Source organism: Oryx dammah, unplaced genomic scaffold (genome assembly GCF_014754425.2).
Source record: "Oryx dammah isolate SB20612 unplaced genomic scaffold, SCBI_Odam_1.1 HiC_scaffold_10, whole genome shotgun sequence".
Classification (NCBI taxonomy): domain Eukaryota; kingdom Metazoa; phylum Chordata; class Mammalia; order Artiodactyla; family Bovidae; genus Oryx; species Oryx dammah.
Window position 1 is genome coordinate 36,080,725 of NW_024070194.1, and position 22,917 is coordinate 36,103,641.

A 22,917-nucleotide genomic window follows, 5' to 3' on the forward strand; every position below is an offset into this window, starting at 1 on the left:
ACCTCTCCATCCTCCACACAAGAAACATCTCAAATGCCTATAAGGGATGCTTAGTAGATGCTCTCAGTGCTCCACCCAAATGCTCAACCCACCCTGGGTTCCACTGACAACAGCCATTCGTCATTCACCCGGCTTCTCTGTGCTTTTGCTTCCAATGGCCTACATCTATTTAGAAGACTATCCTACATCTGTACTGGGCTACTGGAATTGTTCTGCCTAAAAGCACAGAGAGGACAGGAGCTTATGTCTTGACTGACAAGTACTGGGTACGAGCACACAGCTCCCGTATTGAGATATAGCTTCTTCTCCAGAACTCCTCTATGGATCAGGATGAGGCTGAGACCTTACCTAAAATCACTTCTCTCTTAGCTTCTGCTTTCCTCATTCTGCTTTCCCCACTGTCTTAGCAATTTCTCCTGGCAGTCTTTCCTTCATAAATCACCTGCAAACAAACCTTTATCTGAAGTCTGCTTCTGGGAAATCTGATCGAAGACACTGGCTATTACAAGGCTCTCAGGAATTTCTCCTGGTTTCTGTCTTTAGTTTTGTAGCACTTGACCTCTATGAATGAACTATGCAGTGTTAGCCTTGTGGATCACCTAGAGAAGAAAGAATTTGACTATTAGGTGAGACGTCATGGTTTCTTGGCCAGCCAAGAGACTCATGGCATAGTACAGGAGACTAACCTGAGTACTGTGGAAAAGCAGGTGGGAAGAATCGACTAGAGAGAGAAAGGTAATATGAAGATTCTAGTATATGTTTATTGCAGAAACTTCAGAACTTCAAGTACAACAAAGAAATTGAGTCACTTGTAATCCAACCAACCCATGGATAATCACTACTGATAATTGATATCTTACTGTATTCCTGTTAGTTACCTATTGTTGTACAATAAATTATCCCCAGATGTAGAGGCCTAAAACAAAACTAAACATTTATTATATAACTTCTGTGGTCAGGAATTCAGGAACAGCCTAGCTGGGGTTCAGGCTTAGGGTCTTGAGAGGTTGCAGTTTTAAGACATTAGCTGGGTCTGTGGTCAGCTGAAGGTCTAACTGGGACTGAAAAATCCTCTTCCAAGATGACATGCTCACACAGGGGGCCTCAGTTTCTTGTCACATGAACCTCTCCCAAGAGCTGCTTGAGTATCCTCATGGAATGACTGCTAGCTTTCCCTAAAGCAAGGGATCCAAGAAAAAACAAGATAAAAGACACAAGGTTTTCACAGCCTTATAAGTCACACATTGTTCTTTCTCCAACCTTCTTTGATTACACAGGTCAGCTTTGTTCATTGTGGGAGGGAACTACTGTGTAAACCATTCACCTACCCAAAAACCATTCACAAGTGTTTGAATAATAGAAGGAAAGGATCATTGGGGGCCATTTGGGAGGTCGGTTATCATGATCCCCTTCCACTTTTTTCTTTCATTTTGTATTTCTCTCTCTCTTTTAACTGTACACACTATCTTTTATAGGAAATTATACTGGTTGCTCACTCAACTGCCATTTCCTTTTTCTTTATTGTTAACAGCACCAACTCATTAATGTTTTATTTTTTGGGATTCTTAGCAGCAGACAACATAATCTTCTCTAGCAGAAAGTATGTTGTTCACAGAATCATTGGCAGGGCTGAAGAAACATGATCTATGTTAGAGGTAGGTAAACTATGGCCAACAGACTTACTGCCAATTTTTACAAATAGAGTTTTATTAAAACACAGTAACACTCTTTTGTTTACATATTGTCTATAGTTGGTTTCATGCTACAATGCAGAGTTAAGTGGTTGTGACAGAGATCATATATAATCCACAAAGCTTAAGATATTTACCACTTGGCCCTTTAAGAAAAAGTCAGAATGGTGAATCCATTATAGTATGGAGGTTCTTCAGAAAAATTAAAAATAGAATTACCATATGATCCAGCAATACCACTTGTGGGTGTATACGTTCAAAAGAATTCAAGGCAGGATCTTAAAGAGATGTTTACATACTCATGTTTATTGCAGTACTACTTCCAATAGCCAAGAGATGGAAATAATCTTAATGCTACTGACAGAGAAATGGATCAAGAAAATGAGGTTTACCTAGTGGTCCAGTGGTTAAGACTTGGTGCTTCCAATGCAAGAGGCATGAGTTCAATTCCTGGTGAAGGAGCTAAGATCCCACATACCACATGGCATGGTCAAAAAAACACAAGATAGTGTGATATATATTGTTTGTTTGTGTTTATGACTCAGAGAGAAAGAATCTTCCTGCAATATAGGAGACCAGGGTTTGATCCCTAGGTCAGGAAGATCTCCTGGAGAAGGAAATGGTAACCCACTGCAGTATTCTTGCCTAGGAAATCACATGGATAGAGGAGCCTGGTAGGCTACAGTCCATGGAATTTCAAAGAGTCAGACACGACTGAATGACTAGCACACCACCACACATACATACAATGGCAATATCACACAGCCTTAAAAAAGGAGGAAAACCTGTCACATGCTGTAACAGCAATGAACCTTGAGGTCATTATGTTAAGTGAAATAAGCTAGCTCCAAAAGGACAAATACTATATGAGATCACTAACATGAAGTTTCTAAAGTAGTAAAAAGCATAGCAACAAGGTCAAAAGTTGGTTGCCAAAGGGTAGGGAATGGGAGAAATTCATGTTTAATGGGTAGTTTCAGTTTTGCAAGAGGAAAAGGTCCTAGTGATTTGTTGTACAACAACGCAAAATACTCAACATGGCTGAACTTAAAAAATGGTTAAGATGATTATTTTTTTTCCACAATAAAAGAAAAAAAAGGAGTCACAGAATGACTCCTCAAACCGCACTGAGAACTGGGATGTCAACGACCCTACTGCCCATGCCACAGTCAGGATATTGCAGATGAGGAAACTGCTGCCACCTCCAGAATCCAAACCCCTGTGCACCATTCCCAGCTGGCTCAGTGATAAAGAATCTGCCTGCCAATGCAGGAGATCCAGGAGAGGCAGGTTTTGGTGCCTGGGTTGGAAAAAAACCCCTGGAGGAAGAAATGGCAACCTACTCCAGTATTCTTGCCTGAAGAATCCCGTGGACAGAGGAGCCTGGTGGGCTGCAGTCTACAGGACTGCAGACTTGGACATGTCTGAGCAACTGAGTACACATGCACGTGCCATATTCACGCCAGCAAGTCAGTCTTTTCTGAGTCCTGCCTCTCCTCCGTATGATTCAGCTTTCTTTAATAGGTTCACGGGAGCATTTTGAGGGGTGGAAGTTCTGATGGGTGGGAGTTTTAGCTTCTAGCCTTCTTTGTCCAGGAAAATATGCTAGAAAACCAATCCCAGTATTAACCATGACTGTCCATCAACCTCTCCCTAGTCATGTGCCACAGTCACGTTTTTCAGGTATTCCCAATTCAAGAGTAAATCCTGAATAGTCTAAGCCAACGATTTCCAAACATTATAATTACCTGGAGAGTTTGTTAAAACATAGATTACTGGGCCCTACCTCCAGAGTTTATGAGTTAGAAAGTCTGGGATGGAACCCAAGGATTTGTTTTTTTAAAAAAAATTCCCAATTGAAACTGGTGGTTTAACTATTACCCTTTGAGAACCACTGGTCTAAGTCACTGTTTCCTAACCTTTTTCACACCCTGCCCCACATCCTGGAAAGAATTTGGGTCCTCAAAGACGTTATGAAACTATTAATCAATCCTAAATCCATCCTTACCTCTGGGCTTTTGTTAGAAGAGAAAATACATTTTCCTTATGCCCTTACATTCTTTATTCCTTACGCATAAATAAGATTCAGCATTCTTTGTTATTTCCAGCCAAAGGTAATTTAATTTATATGCACTTCAGACTGCTTTTGATTTATGTTTCATGAACACTGTTTCCAATCATTTGATATTTTTCTACATCGTCAAACAAAATAGTTGCATAACACTTGTGTTGAAATGTATTTAGTAATTCCTCTTGGGAATTCCATGGTGGCCCAGTGGTTAGGACTCCACCACTCCACTGCAGGGGCCTTGGGTTTGATCCTCGGACAGAGAACTAAGATCCCGCATGCTGTGCAGCTCAGGCCAAAAAGAAAAAGAAAAAACTTAAAAATCTCTCTTATGAGATGTTTAGATTTCCCATTTTCTATTATTACAAATTATGCTACAATAGACATCCATGTCCATAAACTTTGCATACATTCATAATTATTTCCATAGGATAAACTTCAATAGGTCATAGCTGAATGGTCTAGTGGTTTTCCCCACTTTCTTCAATTTAAGTCTGAATTTGGCAATAAGGAGTTCATGATCTGAGCCACAGTCAGCTCCCAGTCTTGTTTTTGCTGACTGTATACAGCTTCTCCATCTTTGGCTGCAAAAAATATAATCAGTCTGATTTCGGTGTCGACCATCTGGTGATGTCCATGTGTAGAGTCTTCTCTTGTGTTGTTGGAAGAGGGTATTTGCTATGACCAGTGTGTTCTCTTGGCAAAACTCTATTAGCTTTTGCCTTGCTTCATTCTGTACTCCAAGGCCAAATTTGCCTGTTACTCCAGGTGTTTCTTGACTTCCTACTTTTGCATTCCAGTCCCCTATAAAGAAAAGGACATATTTTTTGGGTGTTAGTTCTAAAAAGTCTTGTAGGTCTTCATAGAACTGTTCAACTTCAGCTTCTTCAGCATTACTGGTTGGGGCATAGACTTGGATTACTGTGATATTGAATGGTTTGCCTTGGAAATGAAGAGAGATCACTTTGTCGTTTTTCAGATTGCATCCAAGTACGGCATTTCAGACTCTTCAGACTCTGATGACTACTCCATTTCTTCTAAGGGATTCCTGCCCACAGTAGTAGATATAATGGTCATCTGAGTTAAATTCACCCATTCCAGTCCATCTTAGTTCGCTGATTCCTAGAATGTCGATGTTCACTCTTGCCATCTCCTGTTTGGCCACTTCCAATTTTCCTTGATTCATGGACCTACATTTCAGGTTCCTATGCCTGGAATGCAAAGATGTAGAGGAAAACAATAGAATGGGAAAGACTAGAGATCTCTTCAAGAAAATCAGAGATACGAAGGGAGCATTTCATGCAAAGATAGGCTCAATAAAGGACAGAAATGGTAGGGACCTAACAGAAGCAGAAGATATTAAGAAGAGGTGGCAAGAATACACAGAAGAACTGTACAAAAAAGATCTTCATGACCCAGATAATCATGATGGTGTGATCACTCAACTAGAGCCAGACATCCTGGAATGTGAAGTCAAGTGGGCCTTAGGAAGCATCACTACCAACAAAGCTAGTGGAGGAGATAGAATTCCAGTTGAGCTATTTCAAATCCTAAAAGATGATGCTGTGAAAGTGCTGCACTCAATATGTCAGCAAATTTGGAAAACTCAGCAGTGGCCACAGGACTGGAAAGTGTCAGTTTTCATTCCAATCCCAAAGAAAGGCAATGCCAAAGAATGCTCAAACTACTGTACAACTGCACTCATCTCATATGCTAGTAAAGTCATGCTCAAAATTCTCCAAGCCAGGCTTCAGCAATATGTGAACCATGAACTTTCAGATGTTCAAGCTGGTTTTAGAAAGGGCAGAGGAACCAGAGGTCAAATTGCCAACATCTGTTGTGTCATAGAAAAAGCAAGAGAGTTCCAGAAAAACATCTATTTCTCCTTTATTGACTATGCCAAAAACCTTTGACTGTGTGGATCACAATAAACTGTGGAAAATTCTGAAAGAGATGGGAATACCAGACCACCTGACCTGCCTCTTGAGAAACCTGTATGCAGGTCAGGAAGCAACAGTTAGAACTGGACACAGAAAAACAGACTGGTTCCAAATAGGAAAAGGAGTACTTCAAGGGTGTATATTGTCACCCTGCCTATTTAATTTATATGCAGAGTACATCATGAGAAATGCTGGGCTGGGAAAATGCACAAGCTGGAGTCAAGATTGCCGGGAGAAATATCAATAACCTCAGATATGCATATGACACCACTCTTATGGCAGAAAGCAGAAAGGAACTAAAGAGCCTCTTGATGAAAGTGAAAGAGGAGAGTGAAAAAGTTGGCTTAAAGCTCAACATTCAGAAAACTAAGATCATGGCATCCGGTCCTATCACTTCATGGCAAATAGATGGCGAAACAGTGGCTGACTTTTTTGGGGGGGGCTCCAAAATCACTGCAGATGGTGATTGCAGCCATGAAATTAAAAGACACTTATTCCTTGGAAGGAAAGTTATGACCAACCTAGACAGCATATTAAAAAGCAGAAACATTACTTTGCAACAAAGGTCTGTCTAGTCAAGCCTATGGTTTTCCCAGTAGTCATGTATGGATGTGAGAGTTGGACTATAAAGAAAGCTGAGCACCAAAGAATTGATGTTTTTGAACTGTGGTGTTGGAGAAGACTCTTGAGAGTCCCTTGGACTGCAAGGAGATCCAACTAGTTCATCCTAAAGGAGATCAGTCCTGGGTGTTCATTGGAAGGACTGATGTTGAAGTTGAAACTCTCAATACTTTAGCCACCTGATGCGAAGAACTGACTCACTGGAAAAGACCCTGATGCTGGGAAAGATTGAGGGCAGGAGAAGAAGGGGATGACAGAGGATGAGATGGTTGGATGGCATCACTGACTCAATGGACATGAGTTTTGGTAAAGTCCAGGAGTTGGTGATGGACAGGGAGGGCTGGCATGCTGTGGTTCATGGGGTAGCAAAGAGTCGGACACGACTGAGCGACTGAACTGAACTGAACTGAAACTTCTAGACTTGTAAGATTAAAGTGTAAGCATTTTTTAAAGATTTAAAATATACCTTGCCAAGGTTTCCAGAAAGGTTGTACTGATTTAACTCCTGTCAAGAGTGTGGGAGGGTTTTAATTTCCTCATGTCTTCACCAACATTGGGTATTACACAGTCTCCTGTGCTGGTGAAGACTCTCTGGGCTCATCTCTGGGACTTCACTCCTCTCCATCTGTATACTCTCCTAGATGATCCTATTGGATTCATTGGTTTTAAATATTACACAGACCTGATGACTCCCAGGTGTGTAACTCCAGCCCAACCCTCCTCCCTGAGCCCATAAGAGTGAATCTAGATGTAGCTATCCAATTGTTCCCTCTTGAGATTTCACAGATAGAAGACTTTTCCAAAGCTCCTCCATTCATCCTGTCTATGAAGTAGTTCCTCACCTATCTGACTGCCTAAGCTCCAAACCCAAAAGCCTTCCTTGATACCTCCCTTTCCTTTGAGCTCCATATACAGCCTGGTAGCAATCCCCATCATTTTATCTTCCAAGGATATTTTGAATTTGCCTCCTTATGTTCATTTTTACTGCTCTCACTTCAGGTCAAGCCACTGTCTTCCATCTGAGCTACTACAATTCCTCCCTGTTCTGTTTGCTTTGCTTTTAATGCATCCCAAACGACATAGCAACAGTGTGATCATCTTAAAACAGAAATGAGATCATATTATTTCCCTGCTCATACCCTCTAATGACTTCTTATCATACTTAGAAACCCTGTTCCATCTGGGCCTCTCTTGACCTCTTCCCCAATCTCATTTCATCACATTCTCCGTCCTACCTTCTGTGTCCCAATCACATCAACTGCTTTTCAATTTATCAAACATGACATGCTTTTTCCTGCCTCAGGACATTTATACTTGCTATTCCTCTTTCTGGAATCATCTTTCCCAACTGAGTATAATTGACTTTGAGTCACAGCCATAATGTCCCTTTAGGCCTTCTTTACCACTTTACCGAAGATGGCGCCCCAACCTGGATTATAGTCAGCCCCTTTTATTGTCCCTTTTTAGCATTTATCAGAGACACAAATTTTACTTACTTACTGGTTACCATTTCATGACTTAGAACACAAGTCCACTGGGTACCAGGAGCCCAGCTAGACACTGGGTATATAATTACTTCTCTCCTGACCTCCCATACTTACCAGTATGTAGGCTCACTGCAGCAGGTGAGGTGAGTTTTGTCAATGATGCCCAGTGCCTGCCAGGTAACATGTGTCCAATGACGTGGTTATACTAACTTAGATGAGTAAGTGGAGCAGTCAACAATCTGGGCACAAAAGACCTAAATTCCAAGTGACCTTAGATAACTGGAGGTCTTATCAAAAACAAAGAGAATGAAATTCATTATAGATAGAATGTAAACATAGTCTAGGGAAAGAATGAATGTGTGGTATGGCTCATTTTTATGGCTCAAAACCAACTGTGGGCTCAGTTTTACAGCTAGATTAGGCCTCTTATACTACTATGTAATTTTTATTTGTAAAGGGCTATGAAAAACATTTGTAGAAAATATGTTCACAGTAATTATATCATTTAATCCATATACTCACTAGGTGGTAGACAGAGTAGACAGAATTATCTTAAGTTTGCATAATGGGACACCTACACATAGCCTGGTTAAATGGTTTCCCCAAGGTCATTCAGCAAGGCAGAGATGGGGCAGGTACCCTGTGCCTTTTCTCTAAGGCTACAAGAATTTCATGTCACAATTATCCGAAGACTAAAGTATATATTCAAAATTAAACCTTCACATCCTGTAGTATATATATGCACATCACTGTTTCCTAAAGTATCCATTCCTGGAAACCACAACTTGGATCAGTTCACTTTCCTTGGCCTGAACTTCTGCCCCAGAACCCATTCTAGATTGGGGCTTCATTGCCACTTTCTTCTAGAGATGGACCATGTTATTTAAAATGGGGAATACCTGATTTATTGGATATAAATCCATTAAATGGACTTTTTTCTAAGCCTAGTTGTTGCATTTACTTACTAAAGACTTTTCATAGTATGCTGTGTGTGTCCTAAGTTGCTTCAGTTGTGTCTGACTCTTTGCGACCCTACGGGCTGCTCTGTTCATGGGATTCTCCAGGTAAGCATACTGGAGTGGGTTGCCTTTCTTTCTCTAGGAGATCTTCCCCAAGTAGGGATTGAACCAGCATCTCTTAAGTCTCCGGCACTGGCAGGCGGGTTCTTTACCACTAGCGCCACCAAATGCACATGTCACAAGTGTGTAGCTTAATGAAATCTCACAAAGTGAATATGCTTGCATGCCTAGCACCCACATCAAAGCAAAGAACATGACCAGCTCTTCAGAAGACCCCATGGGCTTCTCCTTAATCACTATCCCCCCACAGGGTGACAGCATCCTAAATTCCAAAGCTAGAATTAGTTTTGCTTTTTTCCTACTTTAGATAATTACTGATGGATTTTTATTCTTTTTCCATTTTTTCCCCCAAAGACTAAGTGTCTCTCTGAGGATCTAGGTTCAAATGACTCCTTTACAGAATAAAATTCTATAATTTCTTTTTACCCAACATTTGAGGCTTTTTGTGTTTTGCCTCTAATTTTCGTTTCTCTCTTAGCTTCCAATTCCCCAGGAACCTAGGAGTTAATCCTGAGTATGCCTCTCTCTTCACACCTTGCCCTCCATCAGTGATCAGGACCCATTGGTTCAGTCCAGCAGCTGAGATCACTATGTTCTTGCTGAGCACCCACTGTTGTCCAGGCACTATATTAGCCATGTGCAGAGTTACATAGATTAAGACTTCTGTCCTAGAGGAGCTGACAGTTAGTGAGGCAGCGGAGTGAGACAGAAAAACAAATCATTTCAATATAATTCCATTCTAAATACTAGGAATTACTCCAGGGTACACGTATACCAGCTGAGGGGCTCAAGAAAGGTTTCTACAAGAGGCCAAGATGAGACTTAAAGGATGAACAAGAATGATCCAGAGGAAAGAGTCCAAGCAGAAGGAACAGCAAAGCCCCTGAAGGGCTTCTGAGGGAAAACAGACACAACCACACTCTCTCTAACCCCAGTGTTTGAAGCAGGCAGGAGGAAAATGAGTCTGAGAAGAAGCAGGAAAAAAAAAGATGGTCAGAGATGTATAAGAACAAGCCTGAAATGCAGCCACAAAGCCAAGGAATGAGAGCTTTTCCTGGGGGAATGTAGCACCAGCTATGCCAAATATCTCCAGAAAGTTCTAGTAAGATGTATATAGAAAAGATCTCCTGGATTGTGCAGTTTGGAGGAAATGGGTAATTAACTTGGGTGGTTTCAGAGGAAAAGAGGGATGGAACCTGATTGCCAGGGGGTGAAGACAGGAGAGATGTCAGAATGAGGACACAGGGACTGGAAGTGGCTCTCTCCAGAAGCTGAGCTGAGAAGGGGAGAGAGGTGCACCAGCTGGGGAGGAAGTGGGTTTCTAGAAAGGAGGGGGCAATACTGAAATGCAGAGGAGAACACCTGAAGGAGGGAGGTCTCAGAGGGCTCTTTAGGCCAGAGACTGGCGGAAGGGCCTCCCAAGGGTAGGTGGGATTGTGGATAAACAGAAGCAGGGCCGAGGGAATACATGGCTCATGGGGAAAAGATCTTTTGGAAGTAGGAAACAAGTAGTAGTGGGTATGAACAGATAGGGAATTTGAGGTTAATGGGGTTGGGAATGGGAGCGGCCTGAGGCCAAGAGGGACTGTTGAGCAAAGGGGGACATGGAGGAGGTTGAAGGGGCAGAGGACGTGTCTTCTTGAGCATCCTTGTCCATAAATCCTCGTGCCCACCAGTGTATGTTTGTGTCATTCCCAGAACTTGTCTTCTGGGTTAAGAGCACATACATTTAAACAGATATTTTAAGATATATGTGCATTTAAATACACAGATTAAAAAAAAAAAAAAAGACAGATAATACTAAATTCTATTCCGGAAAGGGTAGACCAATTTAGACTTCCACAAATTCCCTTTGCCATAACCAACCTTGTTATTAATCTTTGCCAATCTGATAGCTGGAAAATGATACAATGATGTCTAAATTTTTGTCCCTTTTTGGGGAATAGAGGTCCCAGCTCTCAGAGAGGGACTGAGTCATTTTCTACAGTGATCAAATACAAAGCACAAGTCTCTCCAAGCCTCAGGCCAGCTTTTTCCTGCTCACTCACCACCTGGACATCTCTGCCAAGCCCAGCCCTCCTGATGAAGAAACCTCACATTCTTACCTTTGTACATTGACTTCTCTGGCAGATTTCTCACCGGTACTCCCAGTCCCGGCTTGCACCTTGAGGACACTGCTACCCATAGCTGTCTCTCTTGGTGTCAGCCTGGTGGTGAAGATGTCATCTATGGTATATCTATACATAGAATATATTCTGACCTTAAAAAAGAATGAGAACTTCCCTAGTGGTCCAGTGGCTAAGATTCTGTGCTCCCAATGCAGAAGGCCTGGGTCTGATGCCTAGTTAGGGAACTAGATTCCGCATGCTGCAAGTAAGAGTTTGGCTGCTGAACTTTAACCCAGTCCAGCCAAATAAATAAATAAATATTTTTTTAAAAAGAATGGAATTCTGATATGTGCTACAACCAGGATTATTGTTCACTTAGGCTAAGTGAAACAAGTCATATACAAAAGGACAAATATTGTATGAATCCTCTTAGATGATGTACCTAGAACAGGAAAATTCAGAGACAGTAAATAGAATAGTAGTTACCTGGGGGCATGGGAAGTTATTGTTTAATGGGTACACAATTTCAGTATGGGATGATAAAAAAGTTCTGGAGTTGGATAGTGGTGATGATTACAAAACAGTATAAGTGCACTTAATGCTACTTAATTCTACATTTAAAAATGACTAAAATGGTAAATTTTATGTTGTGTATATTTTACCACAATAAAAAAAGGAATGACATACTGACATGCTACAATATGTTTTAACCCTGAAAACATTCTGTTAAGTGAAAGATACCAGTCACAAAAGATAACATGTCATATCATTCTATTTATATTAAATATCCAGATTAGGCAAATACATAGAGTGTAGATTAGTGGTTGCCAGGGGCTGGTGGGAGGCAAGGAAGGGTAAATGACTGCTAATAGGTATGATGTTTCATTTTGGGGATGATGGAAATGTTCTAAAATTAGATAGTGGTGATGGTTGTACAGCTTTGTGAACAAATTAAAACTATTGAATTATATACTTTAAAAAGGTGAATATTATAGTATGTGAATTATATCTCAATTAAAAAAAAGGTAAGTAAGGGGGTGGGACTGGGGAGAGGGCTACATGATACTCCATACAATGCTATACCACAGTTTATTCAGCCACTCCCCAGTTAATGGACATTGGGTCTTTCTTTCCCTTTTATTCTTTCTTTCATTTTAAAAAATGATGCAATGTACATCATTGAATATGCAAAAAAAAAAAAAATACCATTTCAGGTAGGTCTTGGGTCCTCCCATGCTGTGCCATGCCTAGGTATGTCTCAGTATGGGACTGATTTAGTAAGCGTCAGTTCCCCTGACACCAAGAGATGTAGGGAAGAAGCTTCTGCCCTCCTCTCCAAGCACTTTCTCAGGGGTCAGCAAACTACAATGCATGGGCTGTTCTGGTTTCAGCTAAGAATGATTTTACAGATGAACATTTGCAATCAATTAGTTGGAGTAGGACTCCAACTAATTAACTGGATCCCAATTAAGCAAAATCTCCCCCTCCACTGCCAATTCTATTCTCATTAGTGCCCTGCATTACAAAAATATTATATCGATGATTATTATATTTTGAATTTCATCAATAAAAATTTTGTGGCGATGCCATATTTAAAATTCCTAGATAGTATCCAGGAGAGGTTATCTGGAAGACAATTAGAAATGTGTGCCTAGAAGTTCAGGAAGATGTCTGTCTGGTCTGGAGAGAGATTTGGGAATCATAAGGAGATGGCTGACTTTCAGAGAAGGACAGGGCAGGGGAAAAGATGGAGAGAAAGGAGATATTAAGGAAAACTAACATTTCTAGAGGTGAGCATGAATAATTCATTGAGAGGGCATGGGTGTAGAATGATATGTAAGACCCAGTGGTATTGTTGCTAGAAAAGAGTTTTGAGGAGGAGGGAGAAATGAATGGAATGTTACAGAGGCATCAAGAAGAAAAGGTCCGTAGGCAACTAGAACAACACTGGTAACTTTGTCATTAGAGAAAGCAAAGAGTGACAGTCCCTGAGGAGTGAGAAGGACAGGGAAGGGAGAAAGGTAGGAGGGTGGGAGAGGCCAGGATAGCGGAAGTTTTTCAGAACAGAAAAAAACCTGTAACTGTCTAGGGAAGGAGAGGAAGATACTGATGATGCGATAGTTAGCTCCCCTTCTATTAGAGATCTCTCATCCCTGGCTGAACAAAACAGTAGTACCTCCTGTCCATGTTCCACAGCCCCCACAAAACAGGTTGGCTGGAAAAGGCTTTCTCTGGTATAGGAGGATGGTGTAGATGTTAAAACGGACAGGCAGGTACTGGTCACAGAATTTTTGTCTCTTATTTTCTCCATCTTCAGTGTGGATCAAAACACCTGGCCTTCCAGGGTGTACTGAATTTTACAAGCCAACTCTTTTATTTTAAAAACACAAGTTATTAGAGAAGTAAATAGGATGACATATTGATTCTCAAAGGCTCAGACCACATCTATTTTATGAAATTCCCACAGTTGCTGGTCAGTACTCTCCATCATTGACATCTGTGATATCCGTAACACCGAGGCCCCCAAACTGTGTGAAACAGGCAGAAATTCGATGATAAAACCTTCTCCTAATGTAAGGTCAGACACCGTCCACTGTTCTTTAGCTCTCTAGAGTTGTTTGGGGGCACTAATCAGTTATTACTCAGTTGTAACAACAACTAGACAAACTTCAAGATGGAAGGTGCTATGAGAGTATTGATTATTAGGTTTTTGTTTGTTTGGGCTTGAGTTCAGATAGTCTTCAGCAGTGGCTCGCAAAGTGTGAACCCCAGAGAACAGCATGATCACCACCAGGAACTTGTCAGAAACACAAAATCTGGAGCCTCACTCCACACCTCTGGTCTCAGAAGCCCTAGGGGTGGGACCCAGCCATCTTGAGGTGGTCAAGGTGAGGCTGCCGTGCGTACAGACTGACGGCCACGGATTTATTTGCGGCCTTTCCGCTAAGCCACTCTTATCCCGCGACATCGCCTGGGTTTTTTTTTTAGAAATGTAGACCCTCGGACTGCACCCCAACGCACTGAATCAGAATCCGCAACTAAACACGACCCTCAGGGGAGCCTGAGAAGCCTCGGTCTGCACAATGTAATGAGGACCTCTTCCCCAGTAAGTTAAAAAAAAAAAAAAAAAAAAAAAACAACAACAAATAAAAACCCTGACAGCCTAACTGGAGAAACAGTGAAAGTGCCTTAAGACATCCAATCCACTGAGCCCAAGGCGCCGCAGATTGCTTTATTACCTTCACTGAGAGACGACAGAGCTCGCTCGGTGTCAGGCTGGGTAAAGAGGGGATACGAGGAGGACGAGACTCCAGGCAAGCGCCCTACAGTCCAAGTGGGTCCGCAAGAGCGGTGAGACTGGAAGGCGCGAGAAGGGGCGCGCTTCCCACGCGAGGGGCGGTGGGAAATAAAAGGAGAGTGGCGGGGCAGAGAGGACGACTAGGGGAGGGCACATGGGGGGCCTGACGGCCGGCTTAGCTTTGCGGACGGCCGGGGAGCCCCTCCCTCGGGGGAGACTAGAGGGCGGGGGTCGGGCGCGGAGAGAGAGGTGGGTCCAGGTCCGCGCGGGGGCGGGCGGCTCCACGGCTCCCCGCCCCCGGCCCGCCCCTCCGCGGCGCCATTTTGCAGGCGGCAGTCGCGGGAGCCAGAGGCAACGGCTGGTACTGCGGAGCTGAGGCGCTGCGGAGGCGCAGCCGGCAGGACGGGAGCCCGGCGAGCTGCAGCCAGGTGAGAGCCCGGCCGCCGCGCCCCCTACCTGGCCGCGGGCCGCAGTTGCCAGGCCCGGCAGCGAGGAGCCTGCGGCGCCCACGAGGCCAACCAGGCACGGCCCCCGCGCGCTGTCAGCGGCCCCGCGGCGCGGCCTGCGCCCCCACACCCTGGCCCATCTGCCGGGTCCCCGCACCGGCAGGTCATCCTGGCCGCGGGACCCAGGGATGCCTGGCGACCCCCAGCCCCCGCCGGGCCCCTGAGCGCTCACCCCTGCTCGTGGCCGGAGCCGCGGGGCGCTCGGGCCCTCAGGCCGCGCGGCGGGCAGGCTAGTGGGGTCTCCCCGGGACCCAGTCCTTGCCGCCTCCTCCCCGGCCCTCGGCCCGCGCAGCCTGCGATCGCTCTCCGGTCGGCCCTCCGCAGGCGGTGCGCCCGGGCATCTCTGTGCCCCCAGGAATGCAGGGCCATCAAGAGGGACGGCAGAGTGGGGTGGGGGTGGGTTGCCCTTTATATTTTTGCTTTCTTTCTCTAATACAGTGGCTGCGCCAAGTAATTTTAGCAGCTCCTGCCCGGTCCCCAGGGTCTTTCTCTCTGACAAGACTCTCGGGGGTTGGGGTCCCCCTGTTGCCACCTTCTTGGAAAAAGAAATTGACATTTTCGAGTGTGACTAGTTTATGGGCGCAGAATATTCTCCTTCTTTTGACTCTAGATGTCCCTTTGATGGGTAGCTGACAGGAATTCGGCCTGCAGGCTGGGGGTTTTAAGCATGACTTTAAATTCTTGATTGTCAGTGCAAAGGGTAAATGAGGGCAACTGCAGGTGGGAGCGAGTCACCGGTACGGGATTTCTGGGTCTGAGGCATTAGGAGTCGCTGCTACTTTTAGTCTTGCAGTGCTGTAACAGAGGAGATGGAAGATGCTAACCTTGCTAATATTTGGACGTCTATGTTCAGAGAAGGCTGGTCAGGGTGAGGACATGGCTGGGAGTCCTGAGACAGTCATTATGAGCTGTCATTAATTGCCATGTGACCTTCCTTACCCAGTTTCTTCCTCTTTGAAGCCAGAGGCTAGAGGCATTTTAATTTTTATATTTTTTGCATTTGGATGCTGTTGGACTGAGACATCGCTCTTCCAGTTGTCTGTACCTGCCTTTTCACCTTTACATATGACTTTGCGCATTTAACCCCTGAAGGTGAGTCTTATGAGATTTATAAAAAGAGCCTTTCAGCTCAGAATTCTGAATTCTCTGCACTCATCCAGAATTTAATAGCTTTCTGGGCACTTGTCTTTTGAAAGCCCAGCAGTGAGTGTGCACAGAGTAAGCCCTCATGGCACACATTTTAGTTAAAAGGGGGTGAGTAGGTGTGTCCAGCTGACTACCTGTTTTACCTGACAGCCTGAACATGAGCTATCTGCTTTCTAGACTATTTCCTTTGCTGAAATGGTGACCAGATTCTTTCTTTGAATCCCAGGGCATTTCACTTCTTTGCTTGGAGTAGGGAGTGAATTTTTTTCCTTTTACTTTAATACCTTGTTGTGTTAGTTCTCCACCCCCATGCCTCAAATGGTTGTGTGGCAGTTGTATTTTCTGACTGTGGCAAGTTACTTAAGTCGAGGTTTTTTTTTTAATCTTTATTTTAAAAAATTATTTCTTTATTTAGCTGTTCTGGGACTTAGGTTCTGCACAGGGATATAGTTTTCTGCCCCAGGGTGGAACCCTAGCCCCACTTTCCCGTGCATTGGGAGCTTGGAGTCTTAGCCAATGGACCATCAGGGAAGTTCTAATTAAGTTGAATTTTAATGTCTGTTAGGATATTTCAAAAATGCTTATGAAAGTACCTGTCTAGAATATTGACTAGGTTTCAGACCACACTGCCTGTCTCTTTTGTGTAGCAAAGGCTCATAGTATTGCAGGAATGAGTTAGGTGTACCTCAGCTAATTTGGTGACTGATGCTGTTAATCTAAATATCATTGACTGAAACCTGGTATATTGGAAATTCTGAGTTGATTATTGCCACCCTCTTCAGTGTCTCTATAGAAAAACCTGGGATCCGTTTGGGGACTCATTTCTTGTATTACTGATGGCTTTAAGGAATTTTCCCATTATGATTAAGGGAATTAGAAGTAAGCAGTCATAATTTGCAGTTATATAGAGCTTGTACTTGTAAATGGAAGCTTTTAAAAAGCTGATTTATTTTTATTTAATACTCTTAGGTTATTTTAATTTAAACATTTTGCAATCCTTCCCTGACCTGTTTCCAGGTCTTGCCTAAAGAAATCCCTACACACTAGCCTGTTCCCAATGCTAGGTAACCTTATTTATTCATTTTCACTCCCTGCTTTTCTTCCAGTTATTCTTCCCTCAGAGGGCCTGACTCTGGACTTTCTTTCATTCTTTTGCTGGGGGAGAATTCCTGCTTCAGGTTAGGCTATGAGCTACCACCATGGGGTTTACTGGTCTTTTGTGCTCCTTATGGCACTCTCTTTATTTTCTCCTTGACTTTGCTGTTTCTGGCCTGTTGTTTTGTAACCAGTTCTAGACTGTTGGCTCTCCAGGATTTGAGATCTGCTTGCAGCTTAGGCTTTTCACAGTCCTCCCCACATTTACTGCATGTATTAACTGCAGACCATGTGCCAGGTAATGCTTTTGGTGCTCCAGATGCTGTATGGGGATTTCCTCCACACACATAGTTCACACTCTAGCGTGGAGGCAGACAATGAGACTTTGTGCTCTGAAGAAGAATCTGGCAGGATTGGGGGTAGTAAGTGTTGGGTGGGAGCTGAAATTTTAGGAAAGGTAGAACAGGAAGCTGAGTCATCTTTGAGTGGAGATGGTAGGAAGCAAGTCATGTGGATGTCTGGGATAAGAGCATTCCCGGTGTAGAAAACTGCAGATTCAAAGGCCCTGAGGCAGGAGGAAGAGAGATGATTTTGAGGTCAGAAAGACTATGGGAGTTGAGTCATGGTAGGCCACAGGCACCTAGGAGGAAGGCCTGTAGATTTTACTTTGAAAGCGGGGTTGGTGGTGGGAGCCATTGGGGAGTTTTGAACAGAGAGGGGATAGAGACATGCTGATTTGTTGATGTCTGAGAATAGACTGAAGTCTGGGTGAGCAGGGTAGGTCTGCAGGGGAGCTAGCTAGTACAGGGCTGAAGATGGTGATTGAGTGGAGGGTGGTGGTGGTAAGAAGTAGTCATATTGTGAGGTAGGAATGAGGAGATTGCTGAGGGACCATATGTGGGGAATGAGAGAGGGAGTTGAGGGCAAGAGCACAGTTCTGGCCCAAGCACCTAGAAGGAAAGTGGCTGCCCCAGGAACCACACATTCCATGGCATGTTAAGTAGCCATGCCAACCTGGTGTGACCAAATGCAGTAGTAAAGGGTGGGGTGAGTGTTTGGTGGGGGATTCAGTTACTGAGTTGAAGCTTGCTCTGCTTGCCACAGGTGGTGGTTGTTTTAGTTGCTAAGTCATGTCCGACTCTTTTGCGAGCCTGCTAGGCTCCTCTGTCCATGGGACTTCCCAGGCAAGAATATTGGAGAGGCCTTTTCCTTCTCCAGAGCATCTTCCTGATGTAGGGGTTAAACCCTATTCTCCTCCATTGGCAGGTGGATTCTTTACCTCTGAGCTACCAGGGAAGCCTGCTTGCAGTAGGACAGGCCAATAAATCAGAAACCAGGTGTTGAAGAAAGGAATAAGGACTTAATTTGGAAAGCTGACAGACTGAGAAGATGGCATACTAATGTCTCAAAATAGCCATCTTATTGGAGTCTGGATGCTAGGTTCTTTTATAGAGGGGTGGGAGGTGAGGAAGTAAAGTAAAAAGGCCATTAATCTTGCAAATATCTCCTGGAATGGCCAGCCTTGTGGGGGAGGCCAGATATGTTAATTTCTTCTTCCCTGTAGCCATCCGCAGGTAGACAGGGTTCTGAACAAAGATTCAAGCAAAGGGACAGGGTTCCCCTAGGCAGTATGGATAGTAACCTTTTAGTGAACAAAAGCACCTGGAAGCAAAGGTTAAAGTAGCAGAAACAGATCCAATATGGAGTCAGATTTTGTTCTTTCTTGTAACAGTTCTTCTTGCATGGAAATGTAAATCTTCTTGGGAACTTCTCATTGTCCTTTGTCTTAATTCTGTCCTCTAACCTCAGACAGGCAAATCCCTGACCTCAGGTCTGGGTGGCCTCTAAAATCTTCCTTGAAAATTTCTCATAAAGGAAAATTCCATCTACTTTTTTTTTTTTTTTTCCAGAACTGTCTCTTGCATTACTTTTTTTTTTTTTTTTGGGCAGGCCTAGAATCTAAAGGTAGCACAAAAAGCAAAAATCTGGATTCATCAAAAATGGCCTGTTCCCTCCATTAGGATGTGTTATAGACATGATTTGTATATCATGCAATATATATATAATATGTTAGACTATATATAGAAATATCTAAGTATTCAAGTGTAATGGGTGCAGCAGTGGGCAGTGCATAATCTTATGGAGGATCATACTTAAGATTTCAACCAATTAGTCTCACTACCCATGAACTTTTCAGCAACCTGAGAGTGCAACTCACAGCCTCTTTCTGTTGGCTGTGGTCTTGACTCTGGTTCTTCCTTCATCATCGTTTTTCTGTAGCATTGATGAGTTTTTCACTTTCTTCTTTTCATATGAGGAGGTCAAGGTTGCATTGGACCATAAACCATGGCTTTTTCTGTTCTGCGGTCCAGAAAGCCTTTTTTACTAATGGGCTCTTTCCACAGGCTTTTCCGAAAGCAGCTGATCCTCAGTCTCCTTGTGTCAGTTGCCCTGGGGTGTCTCAGTGAGCGCCTGGTGTAGGCCTGCCTATTTGGGTGGCTACCGTTCTCATTTATGTGCATGTGAATCTGACAGAGTTGAATCTTCCTATCTTCTAAGTTGAACTCAAAAGAAGTTTAAAAATTGTTCTTCTCTCCAGGAACCTCTCTAAGCAATAGAGGGGACCCAGGAAAGACCAGACGGTGCTGATGGGCACTGGCTATGGATTGAGCACTTGAGGTCGTTATTGTTGATTCCAACAGCTGGCAGCCAACGTGGTTCTGGTCTGCATCTTATCAGTGAAGAAACTGGAGCTTGGTTAACTTTTCTAAGTTAACTCTTGGGTCTTGAATTCTGCTCTTAATGCTCCAATAAAGCTTGGGTCCCTTAGTGATAGAAGTCTTTCTTGAAGGTCTGTGTTTCTTAGCTCCTGTTGGCATAGAAGAGAGCAGAGAAACTAGTGTCAATTGGTCACCAGGTGCTTAGCCTGGCATTTCTTGTATTCACTAACAGCAGCCCTGTGGAAGTAGGTATTATTCTCAGTTTACTTCTGAGAATGCTGAAGTTGGTGGTGGTTCACTCCTTGCCCAAGATCATGGTGGCTGAGTCAGAATTTGACCCAAGTCTGGTCTGCACCCCAACTTGGAGTCCTTTATTCCTTCTATTCCCTCATTTGTTCCTGTAGGAACCTCCCACAAGCCCTCAACCCCAACATATTCACCTTTCTTTTATAGTCTTCCTTTGAGGTGGCTTCCCTCTAACCCTTTGTTCAAGTAACGACATACATGCCCCAGTGTTAAACTTGCATGAACTTTGCCATTCTGGACCAAGACTTCATTACAAAGTTGTTGGTATAATAACTCTGTGGATGGTCTTCTCCTGCTTCTGATGAAAAGCACTACTTGAAATGCTGTTTATTCTGTGGTTGATATTTCAGTATCCAATTTGGAGACTCTTGTCCCCTCTGCACTGCTGGCTTAAATCCTTTGCTGTCTCCAAAAGGCACATCACCTGGTTGGGGTACAGCCTCTTTTTTGTCTGATATGGTAGATCTTAAACTTAAGAGTTTTTTATTCAGAAGTTCTGGGGTGAGGCCTGGTAATCTGAATTTCTAACCAGTTCCCAAATGATGAGAATGTTGCTGATTGGTGAACCACCAGCATCTGTTTTTGTAAAACAAGTTTTATTTAAACATAGTTGTGACCATTCAGGACACTGTATGACCAGCAAGCCTAAAATATTTGCTATCCGGCTCTTTGTAGAAAGTTTGCTTATTCCTGCTTCATAGTAATAATTAATATTTACTGAAAAGTTTGAGTTCACATTTTATTGTCAAGAGCTCTTTCTATATTAAGACACCGCTTCACAAATTACTCTACAAAAGTGTGGTATAAGGGAATATTTGCCTATTTTGAAGTGCTGGGAGTATGAAAACTCTGACACTTTTAAATCTTTTTATCTAAAATTAATGTGAATTTTATATTCTATTCCAGAAACATCAGTACTTGGCTTAACATTAAACACTTCTCCTCTCTAATCTTTGAGTAAAGTTGATGCTGTTAGACAAGTTATATTTGATTCTGCTTTCACTCTGTTTGAGAAATATGCTATTAAGATTTGCATTTTTTAAACAAATGTTGGAGAGGGTGTGGAGAAAGGGAACTCTTCTGCACTGTTGGTGGGAATGTAAGTTGGTACAGCCACTATGGAAAACAGTGTGGAGATTCCTCAGAACACTGAAAATAGAATTACTGTATGATCCAACAGTACCACTCCTGGCCATATATCTTGACAAAACTATAATTCAAAAATATACAGGCACCCTATGTTCATAGGCACACTATTCACAATAGCCAAGACATGGAAGCAGCCTAAATGTCCATTGAGAAATGAATGGATAAAGAAGATGTGGTATATATAATATATATAATAGAATAGTACTCTTCCATAAAAAGGAACAAAATTAGGGTTTCAAAATAACTTTTAATGGGCTGTTTCATTAAATATATGTTAATTTGGGGAGACTTTTCATCCTATAATATTGAATTGTTCTGTCTATGAACAAATCTTTTGATTCATTTAGATTTAATAGCTCTCATTTTTAAAGTTCTCACTAATGTATGGTCTACAGATCACTTATTTATTGCTCTTTATTTTTAAATGTTTGCTATTTAGAGTGACATGATTTTCTTCCTCCTCCCTTCCATGTACCCTATTTCCTAATTTTATAAAGCAAGTGTAAAGAAAGTGTATATGCAGTCCATATATTTTATACCTGACCACCTATTATTCAGCTTAATTAATGCTAGCCAAAATCTAGCACTAACAAAATAAAAACTCATTTCTTGCTCACATTTTTCTAGCTGATTCTCCCCTAACAGGTGAGTTGGGAATTTAGGCTCCTTCCATCTTACATCACAATTGACTTCAAAATCTGGCCTCTGATTTTGCGAGATTTTGTCAGATTTCGTGCATGGAAGAGTTTTCTTATGGGCCAAGCTTGGAATTAGTAATATTTTCTCCCATAGTCCATATCCTGGATGCAAGGGGAGTCATTTGTGTCCACAAGGGAAATGAAACAGCACTGTGTCTGGCACACTACCTGACCACACTCTGTTAAGTTTTACTTTTTAGTTGATTCTCTTGAGTTTCTTGGATCGACAGTCATACTAGCTGCAAAAGGTCTTGTTTTTTTTTTCTTCTTAAATACTTCTTTTTCCTAATATAAACTGCAGAGTACTTACAGAACAAGTCTAAATGTGATAGTAGTCCTTTTTATTTTCAGTATTTATTGGTGTGTATTAATGTATGTAATCTTTAATGATTTTAAAGTGTCCTATTTTCAGTGTCTTTTTCACTTAATTACAATATCATACTTCATGTTTGAATGAACAAAAAATTTCTTATCTTGAGATTGACCCTGGGATTTTGTATACCACAAAATAAATTTTTGGTAGAATCTGTCCCTGTTTTTGTAATTCTCCAAATTCATTTTTTGTGCTCTTTTAAGGATGAGCTCAGATTTTTAGCTGGAAGGAACTACACAGTTTATACCTTTGCTTCAGGTTCAGATATTCTGTGCTGTTCATATTTTTTGTATCAGGGATTCTGACCCTCAGTCTTTGAAAATGTTCCTTCCCTCAGAGCAGTTTTGTGGGTTCTTGTTTTCTTTCTTTCTTTTTTCTTACCTGTGGAGATAAACTGAATATACTAGCAGTATCGATTTTTCCTTTTCTGTTGAAGTTCTCCTATTTGTACATGGTTTTTGACACCCAGTGTAAGTTGGGGTTCTGTATTTCCACCAGTGATCCTGAACTTCCTGGGAGCAGGAGGCTCCTCTGAACCCTCTCAGAAGTCCTGGGAAGTTAACAGGGTAGGGAATCTTTTATTCACGTGACCAGTAAAAACAGACATAAGAGTCCAGTTCACTTCTAGTGTT

The 22,917-nt window shown here is 42.6% G+C and overlaps 1 protein-coding gene and 1 long non-coding RNA gene across 3 annotated transcripts in view; one reads left to right on the forward strand and one right to left on the reverse strand.

The window, feature by feature from the left end:
- Nucleotides 1-734: 734 nt before the first annotated feature.
- On the reverse strand, nucleotides 735-14,514 carry LOC120868937. Its single transcript, XR_005722346.1, has 2 exons — nucleotides 14,234-14,514; nucleotides 735-1,175 (listed from the first exon to the last, which is right to left on the reverse strand). It is a non-coding gene; the product is annotated as an uncharacterized LOC120868937 (long non-coding RNA).
- Nucleotides 14,515-14,642: 128 nt separating this feature from the next.
- The window catches only part of SLC23A2 (solute carrier family 23 member 2), a 137,557-nt gene continuing 129,282 nt past the window's right edge, over nucleotides 14,643-22,917 (forward strand). For both annotated transcript variants that reach the window (XM_040247906.1, XM_040247909.1), the window contains exon 1: nucleotides 14,643-14,720. The gene's annotated coding sequence lies outside the window, so the exon portion shown is untranslated. The remainder of the gene's footprint in view (nucleotides 14,721-22,917) is intronic.